Source organism: Stigmatopora argus, chromosome 11 (genome assembly GCF_051989625.1).
Source record: "Stigmatopora argus isolate UIUO_Sarg chromosome 11, RoL_Sarg_1.0, whole genome shotgun sequence".
NCBI classification, from domain to species: Eukaryota; Metazoa; Chordata; class Actinopteri; order Syngnathiformes; family Syngnathidae; genus Stigmatopora; species Stigmatopora argus.
In genome coordinates this window covers 11,204,178-11,222,234 of record NC_135397.1, presented here as the reverse complement: position 1 = coordinate 11,222,234, position 18,057 = coordinate 11,204,178, and the positions used below count along the sequence as shown (strand labels likewise).

Sequence of the window (18,057 nt, the reverse complement as noted above, 5' to 3'; positions counted from 1 at the left end):
CTTTGTCACATATATAGCTCTGAAATAGCACGGCAGCGGCCATCAAGGTCCAAAGGTGTCCCACCTGGCCGGAGGTGAGCAAGGTGCGTTTTCCACGGCTGTTGCGTCCTTGTGAGCCGTAAAGCGGCTATTTTTGTGCGCAGCTGTTCAAAGTCGGAAGAAGCTTTAGAACGGAACGTCTGAGTCAGGCGGGGACCGTCGACGTGTGTCAATTCCCCACCCCATTTGATTTCCATACACTTCCTGATATATAAAAACTTGGAAGGTGAAAGCCATCTTGAAATTCTTGGGAAAGCGTTCGCACGTCGGAAAGATCGGATTTTTTAATTCTGTCTCTCGTAGTACAGAAGCAGCTGGCCATCTCGAATATCCTGTGACAGACTGTATACTCACAATATAAAAAAAAATCAACACAATCCTAAATATGTGCTACAGTTAACGTTGTATGACGGCAGCTGGTGTCACATCTGAGATGGCCGCTGACAGACACTCAAGAAAGAAGCATGCTTTACTCGAATAGAAGTTTTGAAAAAACAAAAAAGTTTGGTATACGTAGAAAACAAATTGTAATGTCCCGTAATTTGAGGGGTAGAAATTACGGTTTTAAGATAAGGCTATGGTTTGAAATTCGTGTTATGGATCAAATTTGGATTTTAGATTCAGGTTTTAGACTCCAATTTAGTTTTAAATTAGCATTTCAAGACACAATTAAGGTAATGAGTTTGAAATCTGATTTGGGATTTCAAGACGAGAAGGTTTTAAAGTTAGGGTTCCACACCAACGTTTGCGGGTGACAATGAGAGAGAGGTTTTAAGTGTTAAATAATGATGGGTTATGGTTTCAAATTTGGTTTGGGTTTAAAGACAACCATTGGGTTTTACAATTAGGTTTAGGTTTTCAAGGTTTAAAAAAGGCCAAGTTTCGTTTCTAAATTAGGGTTAGAATTTCAAATGTTCTTTTCAAGAAATTTTTTGGGGTGAAATAAAATTCCAGGTTGGGACTTCAAGTTAGTTTTAGAGTTTAACCTCAAATCGACGTTGGCGTTACAAAATAGATGGAGGATTTCAAGTCTAATTCCATAAATGTCGGCAAAATCCAACAAGATGATCTTAACTTTTTTTTATCATTCAAAATCATTTTTGAGGTCCATTGACTCCTTTTGTTTCCATATGTCAAATCTTCAACAAAACTTTCAAATATCGTCACTTTTATTTGTTTATTTTTACTTCCTCCTCCTTTTGTTTACAATAACATTACACACATGGCCGTTAAGATGTCACCACCCTTCTAATATAGACTCTTCCTCTTTCAAATAATTTTAAACATATAAATCTATCTACAACCCTGCACCACCTCCCAAAAAAGAAATTGAAGTCAGTCGACCACTAGCTCTGTTAGCATATGCCGGCGAATTAGCAGTATCTTTTTTCAAGGGCTAATCCCAGCTGCTCCTCTCCTTCGCCCTCCATGCTAAAAATAGGCCCTGGGGGCTTAAACCAAAACAAAGATGGCGGCCGGGAGGTTTTTTATCACAGGACGTTAATCCAAAATGAACTCGGAGGGAAGAATGGCCCAACTGACATTTTCCATGTAGTAAGGTTACACCACAACACTGCGGTCGAATAGAAATTAGTATCACAATAAACAACAACAAACAACATAAAAAATTGATACAAAAATGTAAATTCAAAATAATTTTAAATCGACAAATTTCTTTCACTAGCCAAAGCAAAGACATTTCCCAAACAACAGCTGGTATCTCAAAAAAATATCAATATCAGAACCACAAATTTGAACAAAAAGTATAACATTGGCAGCCCCCCCGTAAAAATCATCTGACATTTAACCCACAAAAAATGTGTAGGAAATAAAAATTGATATCACAAAAAAGTGGCAAATTTGTAATCTGTTTCTGTTCACAACTTTGACACTTTCGGGCTTTCCAGCAAACCTAGCATTGTACAATTATGTTCATTGTACAATGTTCTGTTTTTGCTGTCACTTTTGTAAAATTACACAAACTTTGGATCACAAAAAGTTGTTGAATTAAAATTTGTAACACGAAAAAACATTACTTTAACAGAAAAAAAATGCTAATTAAAAATCCACACACCTAAATCCACTGATTTAGTGGAATATGAAATGTCAAAAGTATTCCCAAATGGCAGCTGGTACTTTTTTGTGTAGTCAAAACAAATATAATCAGAATACAGAAATTAGAATCACAAATGAGCCAAAATTTGGCAAATAAAAAATCAATTTCTGTCCACAAATATGAATTTTTAAAAATATTTTAAAGAAAAATCTCCCCATAAATAACATTGTTCATTATTCAGCGTTTGCAATTTGGTCACCTTTGTAAAACTTTTCAAATTTTAGAGTGAAAGACCTTCATTGAGGGTATTTTTAATGGCCGTGAAAGTTGACCCGAAAAGCACGTAAGGGTCAGCGACGTCTTTTTGAAGCGCCCATCCAACACGACTGGTTTGTTGGTCCCTTCATGATAATACATGAATGGGAAGTTTGCAATGGGACTGAGTGACAGCTTGCGCGGCTTTCATAAAGAGATCATCCTTCTCTGGCTCTAGTATTAAAGCCTCTTTCACAACCTTGCGCCCCCCCTACGGACCCCCACCGCCTCCGCTATATATTCCCCGAGCTGGCACGCATTGTCCAAGTCTCAGCGGGGAAGCCGGATGACGCTGGGAGTGCGGCTTTTGTTACTGTTGTTAGTGGAAACACGACGTGAGAGCTGTAAGGCCTGAGAACGTGCAGGTCGGGGGGCAGGAAAGTTTATCGGAAACAAACTTTTGCCCAACACTGTTAAAAGTGTAGTACTTGCCGCAGAAGTTAACTCGCTGGCTGCCATTGAAAAGGCTAGACGTGCATTTAATTATGCTTTTAATCCATTGCATAGTGCCTTCAGTGACACTGACACTTTTGATTAAGGTAAAATTGGAGTAGGTGGGGAGCATTACCAATGAATTTTAAAGAGAATCAAACACTTTTGGGTGTATTTTTTAAATGTATCTTTACACTAACATTACATACACGTAACTTGAACATATTTGCTTATAATTTTTAAGAAAAAATAAAAATAAGACATGAATATTTACATTTTCTTTCTTGTTTAAACTGATTAGAATTTATATTTCATGTGAAAGTGCTTCGACTGCTACTAGACTCCTAGCTAAAGTGAATTAAACTTTTATAGCTGTCAATGCCAGGCAATTAGTTTAAAAACTTCAGTATAGAAGCCTCATCTTAAATTTAGCTTGAAATCTTACGGCAAAAAATAGATGTTCTTGTTCGCTCCCGCAATTCATGTGTTCGAGCAATTTTGAAGTATATATATATCATACAAAACCAGTCTCTGAAGTGGTTACCCAACCAACTTGTATACATGAACCCTAAAAGAAATGCCGACTTCATTTGTTAGCAACAAAGTGACGTGACAATACACGCCGTGGGTGCCTTGAGTAAATACAAGTACACATAGATTAAAACATGGATCAAGTCTGGCATGAAAAGGCTACGCTGCAGAGAAAGGTACAGTAACTCAATGACCTTAATGACCCCACCATGCAGTAGATGCCGTCATGCAATGTAATTAAAGTCATAAGTCAAGTCACTGTATTTTATTTGTGTTCCTTGGTGCACACTAGACTGCGGTACAATATGTAATGGAATCTTTTCATCCAGTAAGAAGTCATAAACCTGCCCGGGTATTGATCAGCTAATGTACATCTCGCTTGCATGGAGGGAATATTTTACTAAATGTGGATTTCAACGCATTCACAGCCATTCGTTTGAAATAGAAGAGCCGGCAGAGATGGTGTTTTGGTGCCACTGACAGCGATAGATGTCCAATCTAATTGAAAAGGGAGGGGCTGGCAGCAATCGAGTGAGAATAAATTGACAAGGAAATTGATGGACAGCAATTTTGGGAGTTGTTGAATTGTTTAGGGCACATGTGTCAAAGTGGAAGCCCGGGGGCCAACTCTAGCCCGCCGCATCATTTTGTGTGGCCCGGGAAAGTAAATCATGAGTGCCGACTTTCTGTTTTAGGATCAAATTAGAATGAAGAGTATAGATGTATATTAAATTTCCTGATTTTCCCCCTTTTCAATCAATTATTGTAATTTTTTAATCAAATTTTTTTCTGTGTTTTTAGTTAAAAAAATAATTTTGTAAAATCTAAAAATATATATCAAAAAAAGCTCAAATTTACATTGTTTTAGATCTATAAAAAAATGAATATTCAGGGATTTTAATCCATTTATTAAAAAAATCTAAATATTATATCTAAAGTGGTCCGGCCCAACCCGAGTCTGACACCCTTGGTTTAGGGACATTGTTGAGCCAAAATTTGTCCAAATTCTCTTTTTTTTTAGCCCCATAATTATACGTATTATCTTTTCAATGTATTTCCTTTTAAAATAATTAAATAAATAAATACGTAAAAATATAATATATAAATTATTAATTATTTGAGAGCCATACTCAGAATTTAAGTCAACATACATGAAAATGTGTGCCTTTTTTACTCATTTCGTCACTTTTATAGTAGAAAATGTCTCGGAATTCTTTGGACGACATTGCTAGGCTGTTGCTAATCAATGAATATGCATACTGAACAGTTTATTGAAAATAAATTGGGATTCATAAAGTCTTAGAGGTCGTGTCAACGCTACAGTGCCAACCCGACACCCCTATTGGTGTGTTCCCTCTGTTACTACGTTTCCATATGGTACCTCACAGATTAGCTTCGAGCCATATGCACCCATCAACAGAGCCACATGTGGCTCCTGAGCCATAGGTATAAACTGATATAAACATTGCTTTTTATTGGAATAAATGTAATATTTAAAAATTATATTTATCATATAGTATGTAAAAATCAATCAGTCGACTCGTCGCAAAAATAAACATTGGCTGCCATTGACGGACGTCCAATTTGACGTAGGTTTGTAGGACCTTCCTACTCGCGATATGCTCAATGAAAGAATAAAAAAGAGCCATAACGGACGCCCATCGCCGTCAGTGGCATTGAATGAGCTAATCGACTACCTCTCCCGTGTGTTTTTCCTTTGGATGCACTTTCATTACAGTATATCGTTGAAGCTCAGAGTACATTAAAAGCAGATGAATGTTCCCTTTTCATCAAGCAAGAAGCCCCACAAGTCATAAAGCTACCGATGCATGTACCGTATTGATTAGCTAATGTACATTAGATCACGTGAGGGGAGGGAAGAAAGGATGCGGGGATGGCGGGGGCAGCAGCTCTTCTCTTTTCTCCTCTCCTCTCCTCTTCTCTCCTCTCCTTTCTTCTCCTCCCCGGTGTATTCCAGTATGGCGGCGTCTGGGCTCGGCGTCAGCACATTGCAGCAAATCGTCACCTCAGGGCGGTTCACGGAGGACGGAGTCAACGAACTGACAAGCGGGCGTGACGCGGCGGAGCCCTGCCTAGCCAGCCGTCGAGCAGCGTCAGTAGTGCGCGTCCATTGGCCGAGCGGCGGCCGTGGGAGGGAGCGCCTCGCCTCCGCCGTCCAACCCCGCCTCCCCATCCACCCAACCTCCTTCCCTCCCCCTCCTCGCCCGGCGTGAGGCGGCAGGGACGACGGCGGAGGGGGCTGATGTTCGCCGAGCCGCTTCCACTGTCGCTCGGTCTCTCGCTCGCTCGGCTCGGTGCGGCTTCCGCCTCCTCCTCCTCCTCCTCCTGCTCCTCTTTCTCCTCTTCTGCCTCGTCCTGCTGCCTCCATCATGGCTCTCAACATCCCCGGCGTGAGCGTCATGATGTTCTTCTACCTTCTGGTGCTCGCCATCGGCGTGTGGGCCTCCTTCAAGTCCAAGCGGGAGGCCAAGAAATGCCACGGAGACCAGACGGAGATGGCGCTGCTCGGCAACCGAGGCATCAACCTGGCCGTCGGCATCTTCACCATGACCGGTGAGTACAGTCTTCCCAAAGACCCCCACTCCCCTCCCCCGACCCTCATCGGGAAGCTATCGTTGCTTTTGATGGAAAAATTGCGGCCAAAAAATCCCGATTCGACCTCCGTTTCACCTCCTATACACGTGATGACTCAACCCTCATTGTGCCGTTAGACCGTGAAAGAAGATGAAAAAGCGAGCAACGAGCGTTTTTCAACGCGCCCAAAATTGAATTCATCGACAGGAAAAAAATCATATGAGGATATTATTTTATTGTGTAAAATGCTACATTTGATGTATCTCGCCATGTACAATAGTGCCGACAATGTGGACATATGATATAATGACAGCACAATACAGATGTAAAACGGTAGGTAAATGTATTCATCTTAAAAAGGAGGCATGAAAATAACCTAATTATGGTATGGAAGATATATATATACATACTATGATATTCCGTCATTTGCCCCTCCCAGTCAAAATGAATTGGACGTCTATCGCTGTCAATGGCATGCAATGACTAAATCACATTTATGGAAGAATTGTGCAGGGATACACTCATGGTCTGTTAAAATAACCTAATTATGGTATGGAAGATATACATACTATGATATTCCGGAATTTGCCCCTCCCTGTCAAAATGAATTGGACGTCTATCGCTGTCAATGGCATGCAATGACTAAATCACATTTCTGGAAGAATTGTGTGGGGATGCACTCATGGTCTGTTAAAATAACCTAATTATGGTGTGGAAGATATACTTACATACTATGATATTCCATCATTTGCCCCTCCCAGTCAAAATGAATTGGACGTCTATCGCTGTCAATGGCAGGCAATGACTAAATCACATTTATGGAAGAATTGTGCGGGGATACACTCATGGTCTGTTAAAATAACCTAATTATGGTATGGAAGATATACATAAATACTATGATATTCCGTCATTTGCCCCTCCCAGTCAAAATGAATTGGACGTCTATCGCTGTCAATGGCAGGCAATGAATAAATCACATTTCTGAAAGAATTTTGCAGGGAGGCACTCATGGTCTGTTAGCTCCCCTGTTGATTTTTTTCCGGGTCATTTCCTGTCCATAATGTGTCACTTTCTGATGATTTGGAGGTCTTTCCGGGTCACTTTTTGTTGATTTGTTGAATTTAAATGGATGGCACAGTGGAGGAGTGGATGGCACGCCCAGCTCACAAATCTAGGGTTCAATCCTGGGCACTGGCCTTCCTGTGTACAGTTTGCATGTGTACAGTATCTGTGTGGGTTTTCTCCGGGTACTCCGGTTTCTTTCCTCATCACAAGAACATGCGTGGTAGGCTCGTTGAACATTCTAAATTGTCCTTTGGTGTGAGTTTGAGTGTGAAGGGTTGTTCATATCCATGTGCCCTGCATTTGGATGGCATCCAATAACCCTCTAACAATGACCCACGTACCCTGTACCCTGCCTATACTGCCCATTGTTAGCTGGGATAGGCTCCAGGATCCCCGTGAAACCCTTGTGGCGATAATTGGAATGGACAATCAATGAATGAGAATGAATAAAAAATAAAATATAGTTATTGTGTATAGAATCCAATAAAATATTAACTCATGGGCTGCCTTTGATGGCAATGGATGGCCAATCCATTTCAAAAGGGAGGGGCTTGAAGCGATTGAATGATCGTCTACTGGCGTCATAAAGTGTTTTCAATGTCAACTTATCTCTTTTACTAACTACCACAACACATACTCTGTGACCTAGGCTTGGAGTGTTCACAGCGAATGAACAGATATTGATTCCCTGCTACACTCCCAATTCGAATGGATTGGATGCTTACTTGTGATAAACACATTTGAATTCACAGCAGATGGATGATTGGATACCACATGATTGGTAGCCTATCAACATCAACAAGAATTGACTCCGGAAATGCCCCAATATCAACAGGAAGTGACGCGTTGCCTGTTAATTTTTATTCACATTTTAGTCATCAAATTTTTTTTTGTATTAAGGCTGGGCAACTTTACTAGGTAACATTGATTTAACGGACAAATTAATTAACATAGGTCATTATTTTATTTGTGCATTAACATCAGAGCCACCAAAAAAACTGTTAAATATTTTTTTAAATAACTCTACAGGGTGCTACTTGAATATAATCCTATTGTACATTTACTATACTAGAAGGAATATGTTCTTAAAATTTATAAGTAACATAGCAATTGCACTATAACTTCATTTATCAAGTGGATACAAGTAATTACCACGAAAGGACACGAAAAGGGAAGTTAGGACATTTGGATGTATACTTATTACTACTATACATACTACTTTAGAATGTAATATTGCTTTCTGTATATGACGATGCCAGATTTTTTGCAGGTTAAATTCCCCAAATATAGTCACTTGCTCTTTAAGGGAATAAGCAAAAGAAATGCAGATGTGAAAGTTGACCTAGTTCTAATTTTAAAATGTTATGTTTTTTTTACATTAGCGGTGTACACCTGAAATATGATGCCTTGCTGGTACAATAGAGGTGTACAGACATCCGCTGCAATGTTATCCTAAATTAAACTTGTGTAGAAATTGATTGTAAGAATGTTGGATACAGTATTTGCAATATGTCAAAATTATACCATACAGTACAGTAGACCATTAAATATGATATATTATTTTCTTTATAATGTGATTACATTAAATTAAAAGTGGTAAAACACCATAGTAACAATATGAAGACAAAATAAAATGCAAATAGGATACATGATGTGAATACAGTGGCTATAAAAAGTCTACACACCCAAAATGAATTCATTCTCAAACTTCGCTACAGGAATTTCTGGCAAGTAATGGCTCTTCAGCACATGTGACAACATTCTCTGGTCTTCTATGTCAGGCCTACGTATTTAGTACTGATTCATTTTACTCTTTGGCCGCGATTGACAGCAATAGACGTTCGATCCATTTCTACCGGGAGATACCAACATCGCTGCCAGCCTCTCCCAGTCCAAACGGATTAAACATCTACTGCCGTAAATCGTAGTAAATCATGCTCAACTCTATTACCTAGTTGCCGTTAGGTGTACACTTAGGGAAAACGATTGGATAGGATATAAATCTGTTCTATTAACATGCTTTAATTTCATATGTTATACAACATGGAAACATTTTAATGAGTTCTTAATTAGTTCTAAACTTTTTTCGGTGTGTGTGAGTGACAGCAAAGATCAAAGTTCAAGACATGGGAATCCCATAGTTTCGTCTTGCAAAATTGTTGCCAATCCTAAAATTAGCTGGAATAAATGGCGTAGTGGACAGTGACCAGTCGGGGCACTGGACTTTAGCCACAGGAAGGTCTTACAGTAGAGGACATACTTGAAAGATGTCTGGCTTAGCAGCGCCCCTGCTGCCCACACTTTAGTACATCATCCAGTTTTGACCAAATTATTGCTGAGTACCCGGAAATGGGCAATTGTTACTATTGTACAAATAAATAGGACATATTCCGAAAAAAAGCAAAAATTCGATCAACATTTGTCATGTTTTAGGTATATTTTTTGTTCAAAAGAATGTTTTTTTATTCACATTTGTGGTGTTTCTGCAACAAAGTTGAAAAAAAATTGAAAAAATCAGATAAAAAAAATCCTTTGCACAAATGCTTTAAAATATCATCTTATTTTTCTTTCTTCTCTGTCTGCAAATTTAATAGGCTAATCCTTTATAAAGTTATCATAAAATTCCTTTTCTGCTCTCTGTGACCTTTGACCTAGATACACCCAAATTGAATCGCCTTTTCCGTTTCATGTTTCAAACATATCCTGCAAGTTTAATAATAATCCCTTTATTGGTTTTTGAGTTACCTTGACTACAAACAGACCGGCCTGCCTTCCGTAGGTTTATATAACAACACATTCTCAGGTTTTAGTTTTATATATATATAAATATTTACTTGCATTAAATACAACTGAACATGAGAACCATGATAAATTATGAACACATAAACATTACATTCCATCATAAAAGCCTAAAATGACACTTGCATGTTTGTGTGTTTATCCACAGCCACGTGGGTCGGCGGAGGGTTCATTGTGGGCACGGCGGAGGCCGTGTATAACCCGTCCATGGGTCTCATCTGGGCTGTCATGCCCGTCACAGCCACCATGTGCTTCATCTTCGGTGAGTGCTCCTTTTTAGGGAACGCCGTCGCACCCCACTGCCACCGGCCGCCCCTTCGCCATTTTGTCTGTGAAAAGTACCCCCCGAAAAATAAAGCAGTGACGTCCAAACAAGGAGAGTCTCCTCGACCGCGACTTCACAAACAGAGGATTTGTTCCTTAAGACCACTTAAGACATGTTGGCGCGAGAGTCCAAATAGGGTTTACAATGTCTGAATTTGACCCCATGAGAATTAAAGTGGGGCAGAGAAGCTTGTGATCATAACAATCACAAATAATAACAACAGAATGTGATGATAGTGTGATTGACGGCGACAGACGTCAATTCCATTTGGACTGGAAGGGGCTGATGGTGATTGAAACTGTATAACGATCTCAGTCCAAGTCTGTTGGATGTCTAATCCTGTCAATAGCAGCCAATGAAAGTGATAACAAATTAAATTTTTTGAATGCATTAACTTTGAAATTTCCTGTTGGAAAATACCACAAATATAGAATGAAAGAAATGAGTTTTCAAACAAATTTCACACTTAAGTACCAAGCCCCGCCGGCCCTCCCAGTCAGAAAGATTGGATGTCTATCATTGTCAATGCCTGGCAGTGAATTAACATAAAAATGTAATAGTTTAAAGTTGTACAATGTATCAACTTGTAACTTTGGCTGTGGAAAATGAAAAATACTTCCGTATAAGAAATGGGTTGTCGAGGATATTTTTCTCTAGAATATCTTGATCTTTTATTTACTTATTTATTTTATTGTATTCACTACTAAAAGTGGCAATGACATCTAGTTATTTAACATTAGTGTGACATATTTTTTAACAGCAGAACAAGGTGAAGCAAGGACACATTTTTCAAAAGCTTTTGAGAGTAGAAGGCACGTGAATCCTACTTGCCACCCTGAGTTACAGTGTGCTCTTGATTGTTGTGACCTTCAAGTGCTTTACTGATAGCCTCCAAGGTTATACTGGAAAGCTCTTAAAACCACATAACTCTGTCAGGACGGGGACGTGTAAAATAACTTTGTATTCACTCAGAAAGGCATGCCAGAGTTCGTTGTATCATACAGTAGAGTGTTATAAAAGTGTTTATTTGTTCCTTGAGTAAATAGTTTTTTTGGACTCGACAAATTGGCACATTTATAAATGACATGTGCTTTAGTGTTACATTAAACTGGCTACTTACTAAATGTTAGCTGGAATTATACAATGGAACCTAAAATGATTCCCTGAGAAAACGATCGTTCAACTAAACTAAATTAAATTCATTCATTCATTCATCTTCTGAACTGCTTTATTCTAACTAGGGTCGCGGGGGTGCTGGAGCCTATCCCAGCTGACTTCGGGCCAGAGGTGGGGCAATTTAAAGTGCTCAATCAGGCTACTAAGCATGTTTTTGGAACGAGGGTGGAAACTGGTGTACCCGGAGAAAACCCACGCAGATCCGGGGAAAACATGCAAACTCCACTCAGGTGGACAGACCTGTATTCCAACCCAGAACCCCAGAGCTGTGAGGCTGACGCGCTAACGCGTTAAAATAATAATGCATAATGTGACCACCCGATGGTATAGTGGTTCTTCCACCTGACTTTGGTACGGACAGTCTGGGTTCGATTTCCACTTGGTGGCATTGTGAGGGTTTGTCTGTCTCTCTGTGTGCCCTACGATTGACTGGTGACCAATCTAGGTTGTAGACTGCCTGTCGCCCGAAGACAGTTGGGTTAGTCTCTTGCGACCCCCGCTACCCTTTCGAGGATGGGCAGTATCGAAGATAAATGAATGAGTGAATCATAATGGATGATAAATTAAAAGAGAGAATACTGACAGATTTTTAAAAATATTCTTTGAAAAATAAAGTAAAGTAATTGGTAAACGATACCTATTTTTTCTGTCCTTTTTGTTATTATTACGACACCTTGCTTGATAAAATAAATACAGTGGCCCCCGGGTTACGGCAGTTAATCCGAAAAAAAACCTTACTGCACTAATTTATTCAGTGGCAAAGGTGTCTTTGAATTTGGTTAGGAGTACAATGCAAACGGTCGATACCAGAGATGGATTTGTACGTCTTATAGTTTTTCTTTCGCAAAATGCCATGCGTCTTTTCGTGACGGAAATTCGCTCGCGGACGTATTGGTTGTGCCGTTCATCGCCGCTAGCGTAAACGGATTTGACATGACAAACGTGATGAGTGACTCATTGCGGCCATGATGTAAGCGCAGCGAGACGACAGCTTGCGTAAGGTCACGTCGTGTACGACGTGCAGATTAGCCGGAATTCCTTCCCCGCGTGAAAGTCACATGATCTTAATCTCCATCAACGGACATTTTCCCGTCTGGCCCATTATGTAAGCGGCGCTTAAATCGCCGCTGGAGTGTGTCGAAACAATCGCTGGCGGAAGCCAAATATGACTGAAGTCAGATGAGAAAATGTTCACAGGTAATCTGGTTTTAGCGGCGTCATTTCTTCTTTGACTGCTATTGATGTCGATAGATGTCTTTTCCATTTGGATCGTGACGCATGACAGCAAATGAACGATGATAGAAGAGTTTTTAGACTTAGAGTTTCTAAATAGTTGTTTTAAACCCGCCTTTGTGGTTTAGGTCGGGATTAAGGTTTGTAATTAAATTTTTAAATCAGGGTTGGTGTTTTAAATTAGGGTTTAAGACAGGGTTTGGGTTTGAAAGGATGTTTTTGTACTGCGGCTTAGGGTTTTGAAGTTGACTTTCAAGCAAATGTAACGGTTGCCAAGTTTGAAATTAGGCTGTTGAGCCAAGTTTAGTGTTTTGATGTCTTGGAAACGTTTTCATGCTAATTTTAGGGTTTTAAAACGACGATTTAAAGCGTATAGTTTAGATTTCGGACAAGGTTCAAGGTTCCCACTCAAGGATTTCTAAAGTAGGTCAGAGTTTCAAATGGTCGTTGTGAAGCTTACAAATGAGGGTTTCTAGTTTCAAACAAAGTTTGAACCCATTTCTTCCGCCTTCAAGGTTGCTTTTGTCTGTTTGTTCCAGGCAAGTGTAAACAGTTATTCAAATTATGTCTGCTGGAGAATGGCAACCCAAACCACTACTTACATTTCTTTTGTGCCCACAGGAGGCCTGTTTTTCGCCGAGCCCATGCGCAATAGCAAGTACGTGACCATGATGGACCCCTTCCACATAAAGTACGGCAAGGTGGCCACAGCCACCCTCTCGCTGGCCGCCTTGGTCTCTGAGATCATGTGGGTGACCGGCACCCTTATAGGATTAGGTAAGAACGCTGCTGTTGTTTTAGCCCCGATCGCCCGGCTGGAGGCCACAAGGACGACACGGGATCCGTGTTATTCCACTGGGTGGGACCGCTGAGTTGATAGTTGTTCTTATCGTTCCTGGCGTCTTCTCAGCAAACTTACCTTGTTTTTTTTAAACACATTGCTGCCATTGGTGGCACCAGATGTCCAATCCATTTGAACTGGGAGGAATGGTAGCGACTGAATGAACCAGCTGCCTGTTCAAACGGATTGGATGCCTACTAATTATAAACTAATTGGCGGGTGAGTGCAAAGACAAATATTCAATGCCATTTTGCCATGATTGACAGCCAGTGAGTTAGCCTATACTAGGGTTGGGGCAAACTTGTCCTCAAGGAGTGCTATGGGGGCAGGTATTTTTTTTCAACCAATCCAGCACAGACAGTTTAACCAATGAGGTTTCTACGGAAACAAGAAACACCTGACAGCAATCCACTGACTGCATGCCCACTGTGGCCCTTTGTGGAATAGTTTGCCCATCCCTGGCCTATACATTATTCGAGTGGAACATTTTGAAAGCAACCGATTGGTTGAACCATGTGCGTGGCAGGTGTGACCATGAGCGTAATCCTGGATCTGTCATACACGGTGAGCATCTGGATCTCGGCAGCGGTGGCCATCACATACACACTACTTGGTGGGCTCTACTCAGTTGCCTACACCGACATCATTCAGCTGGTGCTCATCTTCATCAGCCTGGTCAGTCACAACTTTCTTCCTCGTCTTTTTCTTCTTCTTATGTTTTTTTGTGATTTTTCCACAGTGGATGTGCGTTCCTTTTGCACTGATGAGTCCGGCCGTGACCGACATCACACAGACGGCTTACAACTACACTTTCCAGCCCCCGTGGGTGGGCTCGCTGGAGGAGGACCGGGTGTGGCGCTGGATTGATAATTTCTTAATTCTGGTATGGAACGAGCAGACTTGACGTCCGGTCCATTTTGACAGTCCTAAAGGATCTTTTTTTTTTGTATTCCCGTAAAGGGCTTGGGTAACCTGGGACTTCAGAACTTTCATCAGAGGACTCTGTCAGCCGCCTCGTCCACCACAGCCAAGATTACCTGTTTCGCCGCCGCTTTCATCGTCCCCACGCTGGGGATTCCGCCCATACTTCTGGGCGCGGCCGCCGCATCCACGGGTAAGGAAGGAGCTGGGGTAGTCAAATGAGGGTAGTCACGATTCATCAACTAAAGGGAGATCGTAGAAAGGAGACACCGACAAACATTGATAAAGACTCATGCTGCGTTCAAACCATAGTTAAACTGTTGCACGAAAATTCCTCGTGCACCAGAAATAGCATTTCTGTAATGACACAGACCTTAAGTCGCCAATAGGCGAAGTGTGGCAAACTTTGGGTTTATGTAAAAATACGGACATTAATGTAAAGAATCAAAACTTTGGATTTACGTAAAAATGAGGACAGTAATGTAAAGAATTGTCCCTAAACGCATCATGTGACTGACTAGGGTGAGGGAGGGAGGGGTGGACGGAGCAGCCAGTCTGTTTTTGGTTTGCTGGCCTTGCTGGGCTGTAATATTGCGGTAAAAACAAACTTTATTATTGTGATGAATTGACTATTATAACTACGGTTTGTGGCGAATCCGAATAATTCTTTTCCGTTTGTCTGGGCAGACTGGAACTTGACGTCTTACGGTTCGCCCTCTCCATTCGATCGTGGTCAGACGGGTCTAGTGCTGCCCATTGTGCTACAGCACCTTACCCCGCAGTATATTTCCATCGTGGGCATTGGCGCCGTGGCGGCCGCCGTCATGTCGTCCACCGACTCCGCCCTGTTGTCAGCCGCCTCCATCTTCACCTCCAATATCTACAAGAACATTCTTAGAGAGCAGGTGAGAGAACAATGCATTCATCTTTTGCTGCCACTGACAAGGATATAAGTCCATTTAATTTATATTGGTAAGACTGGCTGTGAATGTTCAGACTTCAGTGCCATTGACGATGCTAGTCGTTCAATCTAACGTTACTGGGAGGGGTGATTGAACCTCCGTTCCAAGTCAAAATGGATTGGATGTTTAGGGCTGTGAATGCTAGCCGGTGAGTTAAATTTTGGGGTCATGAGGTCTAAGGTCGCAGAGGTCATAAAAGGAATCGTAAAATAACTTGAAAATTGATTAGGGGACTCAACTCAAATTTGCTGGGTATGTGATTTAATGAGAAGAGAAGGGGTCAGAGGTTAAAAGTCACAAAGGTCAGAAATATGGTGCTACCTTGAAGCAATGTTTATGTGTTAAATTTTGGGGGATGAGGTCAAAGTTCACAGAAGCCAGGAAAGGGATTTTACAATAATTTGGGAATGCATAATGCTATTGAACTCAAATTTGCAGGGTAGGGAATAGTATGGTGGGGGGACAAAGGGTCAAAGGTTAAAGCACAGGTCAGAAATATAGCGATGCCTTGAGCGAAATTTCTTTCAGTCACTAGATCCCTTCCAGTTGAAATGGATCAGATTTGTAGCGCCGTCAATGGCAGCCAAGGATTGAGTGTCCTATAAAGAGTTATTTTGTGGCATTAATAAGTCCAATGACAAATACCTGTTCCTGAAATTGTCTGGGTTTTTGGGGGGGGTTGTAGGCTTCAGATCAAGAGCTCCAGTGGGTGATCCGCGGGTCGGTGGTGGTAGTGGGCCTGGCGGGGACGTCGCTGACTTTCTTGGACAACAGTGTCCTAATGATCTGGATGCTTCGATCGGACCTGACCTACACGTTGATGCTGCCGCAGTTGGTGTGCGTGCTCTTCTTCGCCGTGTCCAACGGCTACGGCGCCGTGCTGGGTTGCCTGAGCGGCATGCTCCTCCGCACCCTCTGCGGGGAGCCCGTTTTGGGAATCCCTGCCGTGCTGCGCTTCCCCGGCGGTGTGATGGTGGACGGCGTCTACGTGCAAACGTGGCCCATCCGCACCATTTGCATGCTGATGGCCGTGGCAGCCATTTTGGGCTTCTCCTTCCTAGCCTCGCTGCTCTTCCACAAGGGGATCATCCCGCACCGCTGGGACTTTTTTGAGGTGCTGACGCGGGACACCGCCGATGGCCACGACGCTAAGTATGACGTCAAGGACGATGAGGATGACGTCAAGGAGCGCAGCGAGAGCAACGAGGTCTGCGAGCCTATGCTAGAATCAACTTTTTAGAGCGCCTGACTTTACTTTCGTCCTTTAGGAACAAAAAAATGTATGCAAGTTTAGTACCGGCGCAGTAATCCCCCGCCGTTCCGGGGCAAATTACCATTTATCAGTCGTTTCATCCACAAAACAGCTTACTTTATTGTTTGTCAAACATAAGACCCGTAGATTAAATTAAGCCATTTATACTTCTAAACCTGGACCAAATTTTCATGGAGATTTAACTCATTCTCTTGGTTTTTCAAGATAAATTACCACAGAGTTGATTATTTTAAGGTTGTAGATCACGAATTGCATATGATGTTTGCTGAATTGATTTTGATTTTGAATCTATTTAAATGAATACTATATACATATTAAATGTAGTCATTTAAATTTGACATAAGCAAGGAATTGTGATATACCTACTACGAATGTCAAAGTATGTCACAGGATGGAAATTGATTTAAAAACTTTTTTTTTTTGCTTGCAACTCATGCTTATGTTACAACTTATTTAATTTTGGAAAAATATGTTTAGTCGTTGATGACAACAGAAGTCCAAAGGGACTGGATGATGATAGCCGTCATCGATACTGAGCTGTAATCACGATATAAATTGAACCGCGAATAAGCAGGGGATTACTGCAGTAGATTTTTTTATGAGTGTTTTTGTTTTTAGTTGTGTATGCTCAACAGCGTACATGGATAAAAAAAACCGACAGCTATGCTCTCTGTTTTAAGAGCTCAGCATCCTTTCTGCAATTTTCTGCAGCAATGACACTTTCGGGCACGGACAGAGGGGGCGTTAGGGGGCCACTTGCCAAAAAGGACGTGAATGTGCTCGGCGTCAAGTGACTTTGCCACCAGCTGATTGTCATATGCCAGTAAAAAAGTCAATGTTGTATTCTCTTTCTTTTTGTTTGTTTGGTTTTTGTTGTATTTTAGCTTCTTAGATAAGTAGGTGATTGTCAACAACTGATTGTATCGTGACTGAGTGACAAGAAGGGCCCTCAAGCACGAGCACTTCGTTGTACAGAAACGAAACAAAAACAAGACAAAAATCAAAATATCTGCCTGCCTATGCAAACAAGTGTGAATGAATTAACATTAAACCCTTCGTTAGCCCCCTTTCATTTGCCGTCTTGTCAATCTTTTACCTAAAACGAAATTTTGTTTTTCTATGACCGTTCATTCATTCGCTGACAACCCACCCAGTCCAACTGGAACAAATGTCTGTCATCGTCAATAGCAGCCAATACATTTTTAGAAAAAAATGTCCTCTTCCCAGGATGTACCCTTCCATCAATTAGTTTGTCACGAGTAGACGTCCAATCCCTTTGAACTGGTAGGGCGGCAGCAAATGAACAATCGTTGATACTCCTCCTATTTCAAATGGATTCATTGATAGTTCAGAGTTAATAGTGGCACTATTATATACCAAGTTAGAATCTGTCAATATATTTTTATGAAGTAAAATTGGACACTCCGTCTTTTATTGTGATGACAAATCAATACACAGAGCTGGAATTCACTTTTAAATTCATAACCTTTCATT

At 41.2% G+C, this 18,057-nt stretch overlaps 1 pseudogene across 1 annotated transcript; it reads left to right on the top strand.

Annotated features, from left to right (window-relative positions):
* The first annotated feature begins 5,552 nt into the window (after positions 1-5,552).
* On the top strand, positions 5,553-17,635 carry LOC144084744 (high-affinity choline transporter 1-like; annotated as a pseudogene). Its single transcript, XR_013303899.1, has 8 exons — positions 5,553-5,947; positions 9,981-10,094; positions 13,188-13,343; positions 13,934-14,082; positions 14,147-14,290; positions 14,368-14,521; positions 15,016-15,233; positions 15,976-17,635. The product of XR_013303899.1 is annotated as a high-affinity choline transporter 1-like (transcript).
* Positions 17,636-18,057: the final 422 nt, after the last annotated feature.